Raw genomic sequence first — 20291 nt, forward strand, 5'->3', positions numbered from 1 at the left:
GAGATATCAAAGTAAATCAAACTATACCAAATCATATCAAATCAATGTTAGTTACATTAAAACTAATAAAAATGATGTGACAACTTATCCTAGTAAAACCTCCTCTAAAATCTGATTCTAAATGAGTAGATCTACTCTTCTGAAAATTGCAAAGGATAACTCAAAGTAAAAAAGGATTAACAAAAAAATCAATTTATTGTGCTCCTTAATGTACCCTCTGAAGCTTTGGCTCCATTATTTTCACCTTCCAGTCAGTCCCTAGAAAAGTTGAAAGAGCTGAAGACCTCTCAATCCAGGTATCTCTTCCTTTACTGTCTTGAGGACAAGTCTTTTTTATCCTTGACCCTAACAGGGTATTTTTTCCCAAACCCTTTCCAAGTTTTCTATGATGAAACACAAAGAGTTGATTTTTTTCATTCTTTCATGAGAAAACTCTAGATGTTACAAAGACAACATTCTGCTAAGTTTAGAACCTCTTTTTCTTAAAAAAATAAAAATACAAAACTTCCTTGAAGTCCTCTGTGATTTAGATGAGAACATGGTCTGTAGTGAGTTAAATACCACAAATTCTCCAGGAACCAGCCACGATTCTCAAATCTCTTTCACAAGGACAGGACTGCCAACTGAGGGGGCAGGTGACAAACAGGAAAAGAGGAGTCAATTTCCAAAGTAGAACTTACTAATCACTAAATCATTAGTTGGTAGGTCCTTAATTTATTCTTTTTATGAACCTGTACTTTCTATATTAAGTGATTAACGTATATTTTAAAACGTTTTTAAAAACACTGTAGTACAAAGATGGGTACCTACTACAGAAAACACTCCAGGCACATTTTCAATCGAACCAGAAGCTTTGAAAACACAGAGAGATCACAAATATACAATGTTTTGTTCATGCTTAGATAATTCTTACTAAAATTCTAGATTTAGGAAAGATTCTATAAGTTTGGGAAATATCGCTAAAAATATACTTTGTAGCCATCTCTCCAGTATCACTAGGTACCTGTGGGCTATATTCCAAGCATTTTCTTTGTAATCAACACCGTAGAATAGCAGTCAGAATTCCTATGAGGCCCAATCCAAGAAAAGGCTATTAACCCACAAAATCCGGTAATTAAAAACTACTGATGAAACTGCAAATAATTTTATGAAATAATTTTACTTTTTTAAATCATACTTTCCACCATTTGCAACTGTTTTTCTATATAAGTTAAGATTTTTTTATACTACATAGCCAAAGTAAAATACAAACGTAAATTGACTACAGAAGGCAGAGTCTCAAATATTTGTACACCCCTATTCTATTGCATTATTTACAATAGCCAAAAGGTGGAAGCAAGTCAAGTATCCATTGGCAGATGAATGGACATATAAAATGTGACATATACATAAAATGCAATACTATTGAGCCTTAAAAATGAAGGAACTTCTGGGCACCTGGGTGTGGCTTAGTTGGTTAAACGACTGCCTTTGGCTCAGATCATGATCCTGGAGTCCCAGGATTGAGTCCCGCATCGGGCTCCCTGCTCAGCGGGGAGTCTGCTTCTCCCTCTGACCCTTCCCCCTCTCATGCTCTCTCTCTCTCAAATAAATAAAATCTTTAAAAAAAAAAATGAAGGAAATTCTTACACATGCGACAACTAGATGCACTTGAAGACATTATGTTAAGTGAAATAAACCAGTCACAAAAAGGACAAATACTGTACAATTCCATTTATATCAGGTGCCTAGAGTAGTCAAATCCACGGAGGCAAAAAGTAGAATGGTGGGGCTGGGGGGAGGAAGGTAATCATACTTTCAATGAAAGTATTCATTCAACAGAATAGGAACTTATTTTGATGATCATATCCTAATGAAAATAATCAGACCACAGTTTATGACTCTGAACTGTCTTATATCAAATGAGAAACAAATATGAGGCCTATGTGTTATTTACATACATCTGTAAAAGATAATACAAAAAAGATGAGTGCCTGCCCCAGAAAACATCACAGACAAGATTTTTTAAAGATATATAAAATTCTGTGAAAACACAGAATTTTCATCAATTACAATTTTCATCACGTGACACTAATTACTCCCACAGTGTAAAAGAAAAGCAAAGATTTAATGAATTAAGTGAGATGATAATTAATTAAGCCAACAGCTAAAGAGTATGACCTATAAATGATACTGGACATGGCAGGGGGGGTTCAAAGGATGCTACAGACTAACAAGGATCTGGCTAGGTTTGAAACTCAGAGCTCTATAGTTTTATTGTTAACATATCCAGACTCTGAGAAGGTCGTGGCTGGCACTGACAAAGGCAAGAGTCATCTTTCAGCATCAATGACTCCTTTCTGCTGAAGACAATGGCTCTACAAACAGAAATATGACAGGAATAATAAACTTTCCAAAGCTTCAGCCATAAGACCAAGGTAAGCAGAAAAAAAGAAATCACACACAGAAAATAAACTTAATACAGAATTGTACAAACTGACCAAAATTTATACAAATTGATCAAAATCTAAAGAACTATTTATCAACAAGAAAATACAATATAGTTGCAATACAGTGATTGGGGAGAAAACATTTCTATTAAGATACATCTGTACCATCACTGCCATGTATTTTCTTTCCTCCCCATTTCTAGTCTATGAATTCCAATGTCAACAATTTTTAGAGAAGCTAGTTCCTCGAATGATAGATTAAAATGATAGATGTAAGAGAAAGTTTAACAATCACTGAGTGGTAGAAACACTTTGAGTCTTGTTTAACTTTTTAATAAATTATTCTATTTCTATTCAACAAGATTAAAAGGGTTAATCAATAATTTAATATAGAGATTAAAATGACCTTTTCCTTTTTTAGTATTTTTTTACTAAATTAAATATTTAATATTTATATTTATCTTTTTTAATATTTTATATACAGATTCTCTTAAGTACCTGCTTTTTTATATGGAACCAATTAAATACAGTCCAATATATATTTGATTCCACAGGCCCAGTTTCAAAAGGTGTACATACTACTTTTAATATTTTTCCAGCAAAGAACTAACATTAAATTTTTTTACCTTACATCAAAAAACCATCAAAAATGGTTTGTAAATTCAACAAAACAATTCGCTACCTTCTCATTTAATAGGAAAAGTAACTAGAAACAAATCATAAGTCACTACATACACAGGCAGTTCCTTAAGAGGCTAGGACTCTGGAGAAGGAGTAAGAGATAAAAACTTGAGTTTTTGAGGTGTCAGAGCAAAATTCTTGGAGAAGCAAGCAAACTTCTTGGTAAAGTTTAACATATGGCAGTGTTCTCTTTTCTATGAAGAGCTCAGATATTAGTCTACCAGCTTCCTCTCTGCTGCTACCATCTCTAGTTTTTCACCAGAAGTGTTCTCTTGAGTTAACCATAAAACTACCTCACAACTTCTATGCTACTACCTCTTGTTTTATTCTCCTAGTACAGAGCCCTATAGACCTCTCTAGGTTTTTAACCACTAGCAAAACTGGAAACAGACTTTGGTGGGGGAGGGGAATGATGTTTCTATACCCTAAAGACCTTTTTTTTCCTCCCACATGGGCCTAAAATAGTACAGAGTTCATGTACACAAAGCATTACTCATGGTTTGATGAGCCTCAGGGAAGACCTGCCTGGAGGTAAAAGGGGTGAATGAGGAGAAAAGCTGCTGACCAGTTCCATCTTTTCCTACTTGCCACTGTCACCAATGACTCTGCCACCTGAGGCTGAGACTAGCGTAAAGTGACAAACAGGTCTGGAATTGGGAAAATATTTCAGATAGTAGTGGGGAGTCTATTGAGCAGAGAAGGAATAAAAGGAAGAAAGGGGACAATACAAAGAATGGAGTGAAGAGTGGTTAGGATATCCCTGCAGTTAAAACTGGTAAGAAAAACAAGACACTACAACCACTCTGCTTTGTATCTATCCTTATGAAAAAGGCACATACATAAAGTTGGAAGGAAGAGCACAGGGAATTTCTCTCTCTCTCTGTCTCTCTGTCTCTCTCACACACACACCCCTTTAGGAGCAATGAAATCAAGATTCTTATCCTAGCAAGTAAAATGTACTTCACAAATATCAAATCCCAACACTGTTATAAATAAGGGAAAGACAATATACTTTGCAGGACTGCCATCTGCTATAAGGTGATTCAATAAATGATTTGATGAAATAAATCAGATTGGAGATGGCTATGTCAGATAACCAAAGCTATGAATGTCTCTCTTCAATAGTTTCTTTACTCAATTTTATTTGTGGAGTAATGATATTTGTTTAAATAACACTCCAAGACTACAATCAATTGTAAAATAATATACAAGTAAACTCCACCACCATTTTTATTCTATGATTTTATATACTTGTGAAATAAATCTACCAATGTGTTTTTCCAGAACTTCATTGTGAAATGGGATCAATTAGAATATAATAGCAAATCCTTTGTTGTTATGCTAAACATTAATTAAAACAAATAAAATAAAAAAGCTATGATAATATTAAAATCCTAAGTGAATTTAAGAGAAGTTAAGACATGGTGCCTCATATGAAGTATATAACAGTGATTACAGAGGCTTTTTTAAACCTATAAACAATTGAGATACTGTACAATGAACAGTCAAAGAAAACAATCTAATTCTTTTTAAAAGCATTTAAGAAAATAAGAACAGTAAGAAGAGTAAAATGAATCACAGGTCACCTTTTAAAATTCAAACACAAATTCTATTCGGTATTAAGAACAAAAATTCATAAGTAGGGATATTCTAGTGCCAAAATACACTAGTAAACACATGGCTAATTCCAAGAAAATGACTGATTTTGAAAATAACTTTCAAACAGAGTTATTTTGCAATGTTATTAGCCACATCACTCTATATAAATACCATGTAAAGATAAAATTTTAAGGACATTCCAGTAATTTACACAGAGGATCCAAAGAAAATGGCAAGTCCACCTTTTTACAAAACATAGGTACTGCCTGATGGCCAGGGATTGAAACTAAATTCCAGAGGGCAAGCAGATATATTGTACCACACTGGGAGCTATCTGATGACCTGGGATCTTGTTTCCCTATCTGAAAGTAGAGTATTCCTATGAAATGTACTATTGAAAGACTTTTGTAATTTGAAATGGTAAAAAGCAAAGAAGCAATTACCATTGGTAAAAGCAAAAATCCTCTTCTGATTTCTTTCAGTTACCAAAAACAGGTACAAATGTAAGTCTTTGGTAAAAGCAAAGTGGCATAAAGTGAACTTTTGGATAGCAGGGGATAGCTGTACCCCCTTCTCCAAATCAATACCAAAGCCCTGTATCTAAACAACACTGTCAGGTGTTTTACTCCATAGAGGCACTAGAGACAGTCAACTCTTAAAAACAGGCTTGGCTGCCTCTCTCGGACTCTGATCAGAGTCTCAGAGCAAAAAGTCTCTTAATGGTACAATCCCATTAGATTGACTTTATACATTTCCAAAATCTGTGACTCACTATTTTTAACATGATCATCTTAGTCCAAGTCCAAATTTACATAATATTACACAATATTAATATTATGTAAATATTGATTATGCAAATATATTAACAATGTAATATTAATATGTATTTAATATTACATATTAATGTAATAGCCTCCTAAAGCGTCCCCCCTTCTTCTAGTCCTTCTACAGTCTGTATTCTTTACATAGCAACTAGAATGACCTTTTAAAAACAATCATGTCAATCGTATGCTCAAAATCTACCATAGGCTTCCCAGCTCATTCAGAATTAAATTGGTCTACAATGTTTTACAGGGTCTGCCTGCCACCTCTCTGACATTATCTCCTACTATTCCTCCTCTTGAATCAATCTATTTCAACAACACGGTCCCCTGTTTTTGCTCAAATACACCAAACAGGCCCCCTTCTTGGGGCCTTTCCATTTGCTCTTTCCTCTTCATAAAATGCTCCCCACCCAGATATATGAATGGTCTTTCCCTTAATTTCCTTAAGTCTCTGTTCAAATGTCATCTTACAGAAGGGTGTTTGTTATCTGCCTTTTCCCAACAGATTAAAAAATCCATGAAAATAAGATGCAATCTATTTTGTTCACTGTTAAATATTTAGTACCTAGAAGAGTGCATGACACAAGTAGGTACTAATAAATACTTACGGAAGAATGAATGTATAAAATGGAAACAAAATCAGTTTAATAAAAGTGAAGCTGAAACTGGTTCCCTATTTGTTAGCTTATCATTCCTTTTTTAGACAATAATCAAAACCAATATTCTAAATAACTATACTTTTTTGAAAATTCTGTGAGAAGCAGTGAGACTGCAAATGACTATGCCAGACAACTAACTACTCCTGAAGAGCAAAAATTATTAACTTTTAAAGAAACTTAAATCCTCACTAGGCTTGGTAGCTAAACCAACACAGACCTTAAATACCATTAACTGTGAAATGACCTCATCACATGTTCTAAGAAAAATCACTTTGTATTCATTATAGTGCAGCCTATAGTACACTCCTATAAGAGGAATTTTAAATCAAAAATGTTCCAAGAAGATTCATATACTCAGCATGATGTTGGGATATTTACAAATGTGGTTAGAAATGTAATGAATCGGGGTGCCTGGGTGGCTCAGTCGGTTAAGCGTCTGCCTTCGGCTCAGGTCATGATCCCAGGGTCCTGGGTTCGAGCCCCGCATCGGGCTCCCTGCTCGGGGGGAAGCGTGCTTCTCCCTCTCCCACTCCCCCTACTTGTGTTCCCTCTCTCGCTGTGTCTCTCTCTGTCAAATAAATAAATAAATAAATAATCTTAAAAAAAAAAAAAAAAAGAAATGTAATGAATCCCTTGATTCACACCCTTCTTTTGTATTTCCTTAACCAGTCACTCTTCGCATGAATTTCTACCTCATCAATATTTCAACTATCACACTTGTTCTCTTCACGTATACAGCGCCCTGGTTCAGGTATTGCTTGTTCATCTTTTATGTTCCCATTTTAATCCACAGTTAACGTTGGCAGCACACTTATCTTGCCATAAACACAAGTTGGATCACATCCATTCATTCCACAAATGTGATCCTCTGCTGCTTCAGGAATAACATTCACACTCCTGAGTGCAGCATTCTTCAAGGTGGCCTTGATCTGCCTTTTCAGCTTCAGTACTTCGTATATCCCTTCAAAAACTCAATGCCCCCAACCTCATCAGGGTATTAATCACTCCCCAAACGTACCAAATTCATATACTACCCCTATTGTTCCCTAGCCCCAGAATATCCACCTTCATCTAACCCCCAACCTATTAAATTTCTAATTTTGATTCAGCCTAAGATCAAATGCCCCCTCCTCTGAGAAGTGTTCTTCATCAACTAAGTCTAAATTAATCACACTTCTTGAGAAGTTTATTTGCACTTACTCTGTCTTAAACACTGTCTTAAGCACTGTTGGTTGTTTTTATTTACATTCTACCAATAAAACTTAATAGCAGGGAGCATACCTTGCTCATCTCTATGTTGTTCTGGTACCTAGCAAAAATGTGGTATTCTGCCTTCAAATGTTTACTGAATGATTAAAAACATAAAAAATTAGGGCATTCATATAACTGGCTAATAACTCAGTAACTACAGATATGGTAAAAAGAAGAGATCCAAAATAGAAAAGTTATGTCTAGCAATCTAAGTAGATCAAGAATTAGTAAAATAAAAAAAAATACTTTTTTAAACAAAGTATTATTTTTGAAAGCAAATGGCAAATATGTTGGAGGAAACCTCAAAAGTGACCTAGTAACAAGCTTCCAAAACAATGCAGTAAGCTCCCGCAGATAGCTTTTATAAATTCTGGGAAAAATACAAACATAAAACAAATACTTAGAGGCTCTGGAGAGTGAACAAAACCAGGCTGATGTTAGATGATAACATAAACTTGAAAGAAATGACTAGAATGAGTGACTTTCTCTTTTTAATAGTTTTTAGGAATCAGAATAGGTGAGTTTCTCATTCTTAAAGTTTTATCCTGCACATAAGCAGTAGCCACAGCATGTAGGAACTAAAGTTTCAATAACTAAGTGTCTTTCTAGCTTGAGAAAGAGGACAGAGCCAAGACAGCCATAGTCATCACAAAGTAATGACAGAATCCCAAAAAGAAGAGATGTAGAAAAGAGGAGTCCCAAATTTTTGGTATATCTCTGCGCCAATCTTGGCAGAACCCTGAAGCACATATTCACAGGGCAGGCCAAGGCAGTATGTATCTGAGGCTAAAAAAATCAAATTGAGATTTGAGCAGGTGCCAACCTCAAGCAACACAGAGTTTGTACTTTAATTCTAAATCCAATTAATGGCTCAACAGAACAAAGAAATCCAAACTCTTTGGAGGAACATGAAAGAAAACAAACTTTCCACACAAGTAACATTCACAAATACCCATAATACAATCCCAAATTCCTTGATAATGAAATGTGACCCAATCTCAAATGAAAAGATAATCAAGGGAGACCAACCTCAGATGACCCAGATACTGAGATTTTCAGAAAAGGACATTAAAGCAGATACTATAACTATGCTTAATGAGGTAAAGACATATGCTCATAATAAAGGAAAAGACTGAAAATCTAACAGGGTAAAGAAAACAAAAGATAACAGATGTAAGCCCTTAGAAATAAAAGTTAAAATATCAAAAATCTTAAAAAGTAAATTTCTAAATGGGCTCAAGGGAAGAATGGTGGTGACGACAGAGGAGTGAGTAAATTTGATAACCACTCAATAGAAATAATTCAATTTGATAAAAAGAAAAAATATTAAAAGAAAAATAAACAGGCCCTTAAGAAACCTAAGGGAAGGGGTGCCTGGGTGGCTCAGTTGGTTAAGCGACTGCCTTCGGCTCAGGTCATGATCCTGGAGTCCTGGGATCGAGTCCCGCATCAGGCTCCCTGCTCGGCAGGGAGTCTGCTTCTCCCTCTGACCCTCCCCCCTCTCATGTGCTCTCTCTCTCTCTCAAATAAATAAATAAAATCTTAAAAAAAAAAAAACAACCTAAGGGAAGATGTTAAAAAGTCTAACATAGGCATAATGACAGAACAAAGAGAACAGGAAAAAAATGTTAAAAAAAATAATGGCCAAAAATTCCACAAATGTGGTAAGAGACATAAACTTACCAATTATAGACACTCAGTGAGCCTAAACAGGATAAATGTGAAAAACCCCATACCTAGACACATAACAAACTTCTGACAACCAAAAATACAGAGAAAAAGTTGAAAGTGGTAAAAGAGACATATTACAGAGAAACTACAATTCAAAGTACTGCAGACTTGTCTCCAGAAACTATGGATGTCAATATGTGTGGAAACACATCTTTAAAGTAAGGGGAGTAGAGGAGAGCCCGGGTGGCTCAGTTGGTTAAGCGTCTGCCTGCAGCTCAGGTCATGATCCCCAGGGTCCTGGGATGGAGCCCCATGTTGGGCTCCCTGCTCAGTGGGGAGTCTGTTTCTCCCTCTCCCTCGCCCCCCCATTCATGTTTTCTCTCTCAGATAAATAAAATCTTAAAAAAAATTAAATTAAAAAAATAAAGTAAGAGGAGTGGAGGGGCATCAGCCAAATTACAAATATCCCTCAAGACTTGAGGTGAAATCCATTTTCAAAAAAAGAAACTGCACTACAATAAATACTAAAATAAGTTCTTCAAGTTGAAGCAAATGTTATCAGAGAGAAACTTGAAAACTGAGGAAGGAAAGAAGAGCATCAGAAATAGTAAATATAAAAAACTGTATTTTCCTTTTAACTTTGTTAAACATTTATATAAAAAATTACAGGCATACTATTGTGCTTCACAGTTATTGTATTTATTACAAACTGAAGGTGTGCAACAACCCTACATTGAACAAGTCTATTTGCACCATTTTTCCAGCAGCATTTGCTCATGTCATGTTTCTATGTCGTATTTTGGTAATTCTTGCAGTATTTCAAACTTTTTCCCTATTATTATATTTACTATGATGATCTGTGATCAGTGATCTTTAATGTTACTATTTTAACTTTGTTTTGGGGAGTCGCTGCACCCATATATGATGGTGAACTTAATAAATGTTTTGTGTATTCCAAGTGCTCCACCAACCTACCACTCCCTAACTCTTTCACTCTCCTCATTCTCCATCTTCTCAGGCCTTCCTGTTCCCTGAGACACAACAATATTTTAATTAGGCCAATTAATAACCCTAAAATGGCCTGTAAGTGTTCGAGTGAAAGAAGAGTCCCACATATCTCACTTTAAATCAAAAGCTAGAAATGAATAAGCTTAGTGAGGAAGGCATGTCAAAATACAAGACAGGTCCAAAGCTAGGCCTCCTTGCCAAACAGCCAAATTATGAATACAAAGGAAAAGTTCTGGAAGGAAATTACAAGTACTATTCCAGTGAATATATGACTGATGAGAAAGAACACCCTTATTGCTGATATAAAGATTTAGTGTTCTGGATAGAAGACCAAAGCAGTTGCAACATTCCCTTAGGCCAAAGCCGAATCCAAAGCAAGGCCTTAACTCTCTTCAAGTCTATGAGGGCTGAGAAAGATTAGGGGCTGCAGAAGTTTGAAGCTAGCAGAGATTGGTTCATAAGGTTTAAGGAAGGAAGCCATCCCCACAACATAAAAGTGCAAGGTGAAGCAGCAAGTATTGATGCAGATGCTGCAACAAGTATCCAGAAGATCCAGCTAACATAATTAAGAAAGGTGGCTATAGCACTGGGTATTACATAAGACTGATGCATCACTGACCTCTACCTCCGAAACCAATAATACATTGTTAATTAATTGAATTTAAATTAAAAAAATTTTAAAAAAAGAATGCAAGAGGACAGTAGATACACAGAATGTGTGTTTTTGTTGCCACAGAGAACACTTTGTCTTAGAGGTGAATTAATGTTTCTATTTCTGAACAAAAACTGTTTGGTAACTTTTAATTAAAAGGCTCTTTTGGCTTTAAAAAAAAAGGTAGCTAAAATAAACAACAGATTTTCAATGTAGATGAAATAGCCTTATTTTGGAAAAAGATGCCATCTAGGACTTTCATAGATGGAGAGGAAAAGTCAATGCCTGGCTTCAAAGCTTCAGAGGACAGGCTGACTCTTACGTTAGGGGCTAATGCAGCTGGTGACTTTCAATTGAAGCCAATGGTCATTTACCATTATGAAAATCCTAGGGCCCTTAAGAATTATGCTAAATATACTCTGCCTGTGCTCTATAAATGCAATGACAAAGCCTGGATGACAGCCTATCTGTTTACAACATAACATGGTTTACTGAATATTTTGAGCCCACTGTTCAGACCTATTGCTCAGGGGAAAAAGGATTCCTTTCCAAACATTACCACTCATTGATGATGCACCTGGTCATCTAACAGCCCTGATGGAAATGTTTTCATGCCTGCTCACCACCACATCCATTCTGCAGCCATGAATCAAGAAGTAATTTCGCCTTTCAAGTCTTATTATTGAAAAAATATATGTCATAAGGCTAGAGCTGCCACAGATAGCAATTCCTCTGATGGATCTGTGCAAAGTCAACTGAAAACCTTCTGGAAAGGATTCACCACGCTAGATGTCATTAAGAACATGCATGATTCTGGGAAGAGGTCAAAATATCAACATGAACAGGAGTTTGGAAGAAGTTGACTCTAGGGGCGTCTGGGGTGGCTTAGTCATTAAGCGTCTGCCTTCGGCTCAGGTCATGGTCCCAGGGTCCTGGGATCGAGCCCCACATCAGGTTCCCTGCTGGGTGGGAAGCCTGCTTCTCCCTCCCCCACTCGCCCTGCTTGTGTTCCCTCTCTCACTGTGTCTCTCTCTGTCAAATAAATAAATAAAATCTTCAAAAAAAAAAAAAAGTTGATTCTAACCCTCATGAATGACTTTGAGCAGTTCAAGACTTCAACAGAGGAGGTAACTGCAGATGTGGAAACAGCAAGAGAACTAGAATTAGAAGTGGATTCTGAAGATGTGACTGAACTGCTGTAATCTCATGACAAAATTTTAACGGATGAGGAGCTAGCTACTTCTTACAGATGAGCAAAGAAAGTGGTTTCTTGAGATGGAATCTACTGGTGAAGATGCTGTGAAGATTGCTGAAATGGGGGCGCCTGGGTGGCTCAGTCGTTAAGCGTCTGCCTTCAGCTCAGGTCATGATCCCAGGGTCATGGGATTGAGCCCCGCATCGGGCTCCCTGCTCAGCGGGAAGCCTGCTTCTCCCTCTCCCACTCCTCCTGCTTGTGCTCCCTCTCTCGCTGTCTCTCTGTCAGATAAATAAATAAAATCTTAAAAAAAAAAACAGATTGCTGAAATGACAATAAAGGAGTTAGAATATTACAAAAAACTGAGTTGATAAAACAATAGCAGGGTCTAAAAAGAAAGACTCCAATTTTTAAAGTTTTACTGTGGGTAAAGCGCTATCAAACAGCATCAGATGCTACAAAGAAATCATCTGTGAAAGGAGGAGGCAATTGATGCAGCCAACTTCACTGTCATTTTAAGAAACTGCCCCAACCTTCAGCAACCATCACCCTGATCAGTCTGCAGCCATGAAGATGAAAGTAAGAACCTCTACCAGCAAGAAGATGACAACTTGCCTGAAAGCTGATGATGGTTAGCAGTTTTTAGCAGTAAAGTATTTTTAAATTAAGGTGTATACATTGTTTTTTTAGACATAATGCTACTGCATACTTAACAGACTACAGTATAGCGTAAAAAAATAACTTTTAGATGCACTGGAAAAGTTGACTCACTTTACTGCAATATTCACTTTATTGTGGTGGATGGAAATAAACCCACAATATCTCCTAGATGTGCCTGCATAACATTCTCTCATAGGAGTTAAAATAGAAGTAATACAAATGAAAAGTACAGCATAAAGGAAGGCAGGGGTAGGGGTAAACAGACTTGTAAGGTCACAGGATTTCTGCATTTTATGTGAACTAGTACCAATATTAACTCTAAATAGACTACGAGAAGTTAATGATGTGTATTAACATTCTTAGAGAAGCTACTGGAAAAAAAAAAAAAAGGCAGAGCATCGCTAAAAAGCTAACAAATAAATTAAAAGGGAGTCCTAGAAACAGATCTAAAAGAAAGAACCAAAGTATAGTCCAACAAAATACAGAGAAAAACAGAAAATAATTAGTATCCCTAAATCCAACCACCAATTAAACATTCCATTTTTGTCTAGGGAGGAAGACAAACAGAGAAGCAATAAAATAGATACTACTCCTTTCAATGGGAACACACCTCATTGCTCTGTGTGCTCATAAAGTTCATGGTGCTGCTCTTTTTGAACAAGACAATTATATTTCGGTTTGGTGGTGGGGAAAGGAAGATGAAAACATTACAACTGTACTTATACATTAAACAAAAAACATACAGTAGCATACCAATGTGAAAACTGCATACATAGGTTTTTAATTTGTTTGTTTTTATAGTACCCATTAGGATCATAAGTCAGTACCAAAAAAGCAGCTTCTGCATAACTATCAAGTACATTTTAGTGGATTTTTGCTGATTACCTAACACAATTTGCTATTTAAAAACAGCTGTGTGAGCAATTACTATTCTTAACTTAATTCCACAAACAATTCTATTCATTTCCTGTAATGAGGCCTGTGTACTCCCTGCGTTCAAGTCTTAGACCATTAATTCCTGCAATGGCAACACACTCTGCCTCTCAGAAGAACTCCATAAAATTTTTCCTTCATATTTTCCCTATTTTTAAAAATCTCTTCCTCATATATTCTTTAAACTATGACTCATTTCTTTCTAGACTCACAAAACAAAAATTTACATTGACCCCTTGCCCTCCTTACATTTTATTCACTCACTCATTAATCAATCTCTTGTGACTATCTAGTCTCTTCCTAGACCACAGCAGCAAATCCAAATGCCAGGCACACATAAGGCTCTCAAGTAAATGTTTGTTTATAAGATAAAACTGAACTTTTTCAAATCATCAAAGGTTATCCCTAAAATAAAATACAAAGGCCCTCTGTTGGTCTTTGTTTCTTACATCTCTGTATCAGAGGTCAGCAAACTTCTGTTGTGAATGTCCATACAGTAAATATTTTAGGCTTTGTGGACCATACACTCTGCTTACCAACTAGTCAACCCTATTACGTAGTACAAAAGCAGCCATAAATAAAATATAAACAGAGTGGTTGTGTTCCAATAAAGCTTTATTTACAAAAAATAGGTGACCATGAATCATATTTTGCCTACCTCTACTCAATGCATTTAATCCTGTTAACCACGATGCCTGTGTGGGATTTGGGGACATTAACCTTTCGACCTCTATTTCTGCATAGTATCACTTCCTCTTCCATATGAAAACTAAAAATACCTGCTCTTCATCCCATGTTCTTCTCACTTTATGCTCTACCCTTTGGACAACTAATTCAGTTTTATGATTTTGACTGTCTCCTCCAAATGATGTTTCCAGTGCACATTCCCAGCCTTAATCTCAGTTTTGTATTTTGGGTCTTAAATCATCAAATTCTTGCTGGAAACTTTCATTTGGTTTTCCTGCCATTACTTACAACCCATCATATATCTTAATACCAAATTCTCTGTATGTCCTTCATCTCTTCCTCATATGCCTTTAGACCCTAATTATTAATATTTCTAATACTGCAGGTAGTACTATAATAGTTCAGGTCAACTAGACTTGTAAACTGGCATCATCTCTCCTTCTCCCTTCTCTTCTCCCTCCCTATCCCTATACTGAGTATTCCTTATGAATATCTCCTGAGGCAGTCTTTCTGTTCCTTTTTTTTTTTTTTTAAAGATTTTATTTATTTATTTGAGAGAGAGAATGAGAGACAGAGAGCACGAGAGGGAAGAGGGCAGAGGGAGAAGCAGACTCCCTGTTGAGCAGGGAGCCCGATGTGGGACTCGATCCCGGGACTCCAGGATCATGACCTGAGCTGAAGGCAGTCGCTTAACCAACTGAGCCACCCAGGCGCCCTTTCTGTTCCTTTTTATCCTGGGATTTCATGATATCCTACTTAGACTTTTTTTTTTTGCTAGAGTCTCTCTGAATTTCCTAAAACACTATTATATAACATTTCACTAACTTCTAATATTCTGCCCATGTAATCTTCCTAAAACAACCCTTTAAAACACATTACCTCAGATTTAAAAAGTAAACAGTTCCAGTACCCCACTACCAAGAAAATAAATCCCAAATTCTTCAACCTGAAATGGAATATTTAATCATCTGTTCTACAAATGTTTACTGTCAGTTGTGCTGGGTTTTGTCCCTCCTATGCTCAAAGCCTTTGAAAACCCAGTTACAATGGCCTCTTCCCTTCTAACCCTAAGAGTCAAAAAACTTACTAATTTCTTATTATGGCATACACACTCATGGTTTAGGGAAGATTCTAGGCACTGGTGATACAGAGACGCACAAGACACAGTAACCCCGCCTTCAAGCACCTGTCATTCAGTGTCTTACCATTCAAACTCTCAACTGTAACCATAAGGCGTATCTATAATACATAGTATCTATCATTGCTCTTATTATTCCTTTTAGCACTTCTACCTCCTCTACATTTAATTCTTATTGGTTTAATGCTCACTTTCAATTCCACCTCTGCTGTACAACTTGCCCAACCTCATTAATTTTTACTCAGTCCTCTTCAATACTTTTATTGAACTTAAAAATCTATGTCACACAGCACAGAAGTTGTAAATATTCATAAGTGAACACCATTTAACAATCAGCCTCCTATTAATTTGAGAGCACATTCAGTTCTTATTCTGTATCACCTATAATACTGAATACATAGAACAAGCTCCATTAAAAAAAAAAAAGAGCTTTTATACACAAAGTAACACTGGAAATTAATATAAGGGCAGGTTGTCTAGTGGCAGTATAGCTTTTTACTTATCTACTTATACTGATTCTCCCCAGTCTCACTTAACAGTACTAATTTGCAAGGGAGCCTTCATAAAGGACACAACTGATGACCAAAACACAAAAGGAACCACATTAAGAAGACACTCAGCTGAGACCCCTGACATTATCACAGTACTCTAATGGAATGAACTAAAACTCTCTTGTTCACAATCATGTATATTTATTGTAGTAGTATATAAGCAAAAATTAGTGCCATGTACAGATTTCTAAATTTTGAACTCTCATAATTAATGTCTAATCCATAAAAAAATAATTGAACTTAAGTCATTTGAAAATACCTACAACTTATAAAGATGAATAGTTAGATTAAAAACCTACCATAGCATCCACCTTTGGGGCTGTTAAAACTAGCTGGAAAACTTGGTCACTGCCTATGTAAATAAATCATATCACTTTTGAAATCTTTACCTCAGAGTATTTTTAGTTTAAAAATAGAGGAGTATTTATCAAAGTATTTATCAGCAATTAAAATATACACTAACAATGACTTCCATTAAATAACAGAATATAATCTTGACATAAAAATAAGATCTGTACACCAAATCTTACATATTGCCTGTGGGCATGTAAAATGATATACTTTAGAAAACTGGCAGTTTCTTCAAAGATAAAAATACACATACACGGGCACCTGGGTGGCTCAGTTGGTTAAGCGACTGCCTTCGGCTCAGGTCATGATCCTGGAGTCCCAGGATCGAGTCCCACGTCGGGCTCCCTGCTCGGCAGGGAGTCTGCTTCTCCCTCTGACCCTCGCCCCTTTCATGCTCTCTCTCTGTCTCATTCTCTCTCTCAAAGAAATAAATAAAATCTTAAAAAAAAAATACACATACGCTATGATACAACCTATCCCTAGGTATTTTCCCAAGATAGAGTGAGGAAAAACATACAGTCACAAAGAAACTTGTACACTAATATTAAGGACAGCATTCATAATAGCTAAAACTGGAAACAATCCAGATGACCATCAATTTAAAAAAAAAGAATAGGGACCACCTGGGTGGCTCAGTCAGTTAAGCATTTGCTTTCAGCTCAGGTCATGATTCCAGGGTCCTGGGATCAAGCCCCATGTGGGGCTCCCTGCTCAGCCGGGAGTCTGCTTCTCCTTCTCCCTCCCTCCCTCCACTTGTGCTCTCTCTCTTAAATAAATAAATAAAAATCTTTTAGAAAGAAAGGGGGGGGAAGAAGGAAAAGAAGGAAGGAAGGAAGGAAGGAAGGAAGAAAGGAAGGAAGGAAGGAAGGAAAGAAGGAAGGAAGGAAAGAAAGAATAAAAGGTCTATAGTTTATTCATTCAAAGCAATCCTGTTCGGCAATACAAAGACATAGACTAGGGGTACACACAACAACATGCATAAATCTCGGTAACCTTATGCTTAGTAAAAGAAATCAGATACAAAAGATTCCATTCATATGTTGATCTAAAACAAAACAAAATCACAGTGATAAAAATAAAGACAGTGGTTGCTTCTACAGTAGAGTTGACTAGGAAGTAGTACAAGGGATACTTATGGGGTGAAATAAAAGTTTATCAAACAACAAAATGTTCTAGTGACCATTTTTCTAAGGTATTCAATTGAAAATAATTATCAACTATGGACAAAATGTTTAAAAACTATTTGAAGGAAAGGAAGAGTGAGCAAAAGGCAGAAATTGGAAAGGATCTGATCAGTGAAAAAAACAAAACCAGATGCACTGAATAAGATCCAAATCTATATGGTTTGTCCAATGAAGACACTCCATAGTCAGCGTGGCATACCATGGTTGAACAAGCAGAAAGTTACTATCTTCTTTGTTTAAGAAGCCAGAAAACAGAATTTGGGAATGTCAGTGTGGCTGGAAAGTAAGGAGGGGAATCATAAAAAGGATAAAGTCAAGCCATGGTTGGGGAAGGTCCAAAAATTTATATTTAAACTCCCCTCAAATCCTTGGCCAACCTAACAACATAAACACAGGGCACAACACAAGAAACCCAACTGAAAGCAATACCTAGAAGGCTAAAATAACTGACCATAGATTTCAACTACTGGTACTACAGAGGAAACTAATCAGGGATGCTTGGTAAATAATTTGGGCTTTCTACAAACCTGTTTTAACAAAGCAGAAAACCAAACCTCAAGATAATTGACCAATAATGTAACTACTTACTAGAGCAAAAAACCAAAACTCTGCAGAGAGAAACCAAAACCTCTATAACACATCTTGTACATTTTCTTTTTTTTTTTTTTAAGATTTTATTTATTTATTTGAGAGAGAGAATGAGATAGAGAGAGCATGAGAGGGGGGAGGGGCAGAGGGAGAAGCAGACTCCCCGCTGAGCAGGGAGCCCGATGCGGGACTCGATCCCAGGACTCCGGGATCATGACCTGAGCCGAAGGCAGTCGCTTAACCAACTGAGCCACCCAGGCGCCCACATCTTGTACATTTTCTAATATAAAATAAAAAATTAATACAGGTGTGGAGAAATAAAAATATGACCTATAGCTCAGGAAAAACACTCCATACGTTGAGATCACAGATGTTGGAATAAGGAAGAAAGGATTTTAAAGCAGCTATTATATATTCAAAGACTTTAAGAAAAAGATGGTCAAAATGAATGGACAGATGAGACACTCTCAGCAGAGAAAATGCAAATGTATTTGAAAATGGAAATTCTAATGCTCATTTGGCAGCACATATACTAAAACTGGAACGATACAGAGAAGATTAGCATGACCCCTGCACAGGGATAACACGCAAATTTGTGAAGCATTCCATATAAAGAAAAGAAAAGGAAAAGTAAATGGAAATTCTAGAATTTAAAATTGTATTAACTGAAATAAAAATTCACTGAATAAGCTAAACAATGAACTGGAACCAGAAGAAGAAACTGTAAGTGAAAATGAATGAAATCAATAAAAAATGATTGAATATGAAGTAGAAAAATATTGGAAAAAAGAAATAGCGCCTTAGCTACTTGTTAAACAATATTAAATAGTCTAAAATAAATGTAATCAGAATATGAGAAGTAGATGAGAAAATGATGCAGAATAAACATGTAGGGGAAAACTGCAAAAATTTCCTCAAATCTGTGAAAAATATTACTGACTGCATGCAGACCCAATGACCTCAGTAATCTCTAAGCAGAAAAATACAAAGCAAACCTCAACAGTACACACAATCATCAAATGGCTGAATGCAAAGACAAAGAAAGAAATCTTAAAATCATCCAGAGGGAAGAAAGACAAGTTACATAAGGGGAAAATGATATAAATAAAAGCTGACCACTTATCAAAAACAATGGAGGCAAGAGACAATAAAATAACATCATTAAAGTCTAAGAGAAAAAAATAATAAAGTTCTACAAGAAAAAAAAGTCATCTGAGAATAACTGCCTGGAGATCTGAAGTACAAGAAATACTAACTAAAATTTTCATGCTGAAGAAAAATGACACCAGATAAAATTTGGATCCACAAGAAGGAAAGAACAGAAATGGCAATTACGTAAGGTTAAATGACTACTTTTCCTCGATTTTCTTTAACGTGCACAGGATTAAGGAAAGCAGAAACTATGAAGTTGTTTTGAAAGCTTTAAAATATTTTTACAACAAAGAATAAAAAAAGGTAAATGAAATAATTCTTTTCACGATTCTTAACTTTATATTGATATGGTAAAATATAAAGTGCATGTAGAATGTAATGAGTGTATACTTTAATCCCTAGAGCAACCCTTAAAAATAATTAAAAGAGGTACAGCTAAAAAGTTATTCAAGAAATTAAAACAGAATACAAACAAATATTTTATTAACAAAAAGAAGTGAGAAAGGGACGAACCAAGGCACAAAAAAATTAAGTAACATGATAAAACTAAATATAACATATCAATAAGAATTCAAGTATTAGAAAGAATGTAGAGCAACTAGAACTCTCATACATTGCTGGTGGAAATATAAAATAGTGAAATGACTTTGAAAAACTCTTTAGCAATTTTTTAGAAAGTTAAATATATTTCTATATACGACCGAGAGATTCCACTCTTCATATTTACCCAGCAGAAATAAAAACGTTTATGTTCACAAACTGAATTACACAAGACTGTTTCTAACAGCCTTATTAATAATAGCCAAACACTTAAAAACATTTCTAATGACTGCAGACACCTAAATGGATAAATATATGATGGTTTATTAACTCAATGGAACACTGCTATTCAGCAATAAGAACGAAGTGCTATACACAACTTGGATGAATCTTTTTAGCAAAGAAGCCAGACACAAAAGAGAACATACTATTATGATTCCAGTTACATAATGTTCTAAAAGTGGCAAAACTAATCTGAGGGAATAAAACAAAAATGATCATTGTTTGTTAAGTGGGGGGTTGTTTGGAAGGGGCCATG

The 20291-nt window shown here is 35.8% G+C and overlaps 1 protein-coding gene and 1 non-coding gene across 8 annotated transcripts in view; one reads left to right on the plus strand and one right to left on the minus strand.

Annotated features, from left to right (window-relative positions):
• The window catches only part of TCF12 (transcription factor 12), a 375623-nt gene that overhangs the window by 219821 nt on the left and 135511 nt on the right, over positions 1-20291 (minus strand). The gene's annotated exons all lie outside the window — the stretch shown is intronic.
• On the plus strand, positions 18571-18676 carry LOC123862563 (U6 spliceosomal RNA). The gene has a single exon (XR_006795267.1). It is a non-coding gene; the product is annotated as a U6 spliceosomal RNA (small nuclear RNA).

This window comes from Mirounga angustirostris, unplaced genomic scaffold (genome assembly GCF_029215605.1).
Source record: "Mirounga angustirostris isolate CCGP_5_RB_7025 unplaced genomic scaffold, mMirAng1.0.hap1 SCAF_9, whole genome shotgun sequence".
Classification (NCBI taxonomy): domain Eukaryota; kingdom Metazoa; phylum Chordata; class Mammalia; order Carnivora; family Phocidae; genus Mirounga; species Mirounga angustirostris.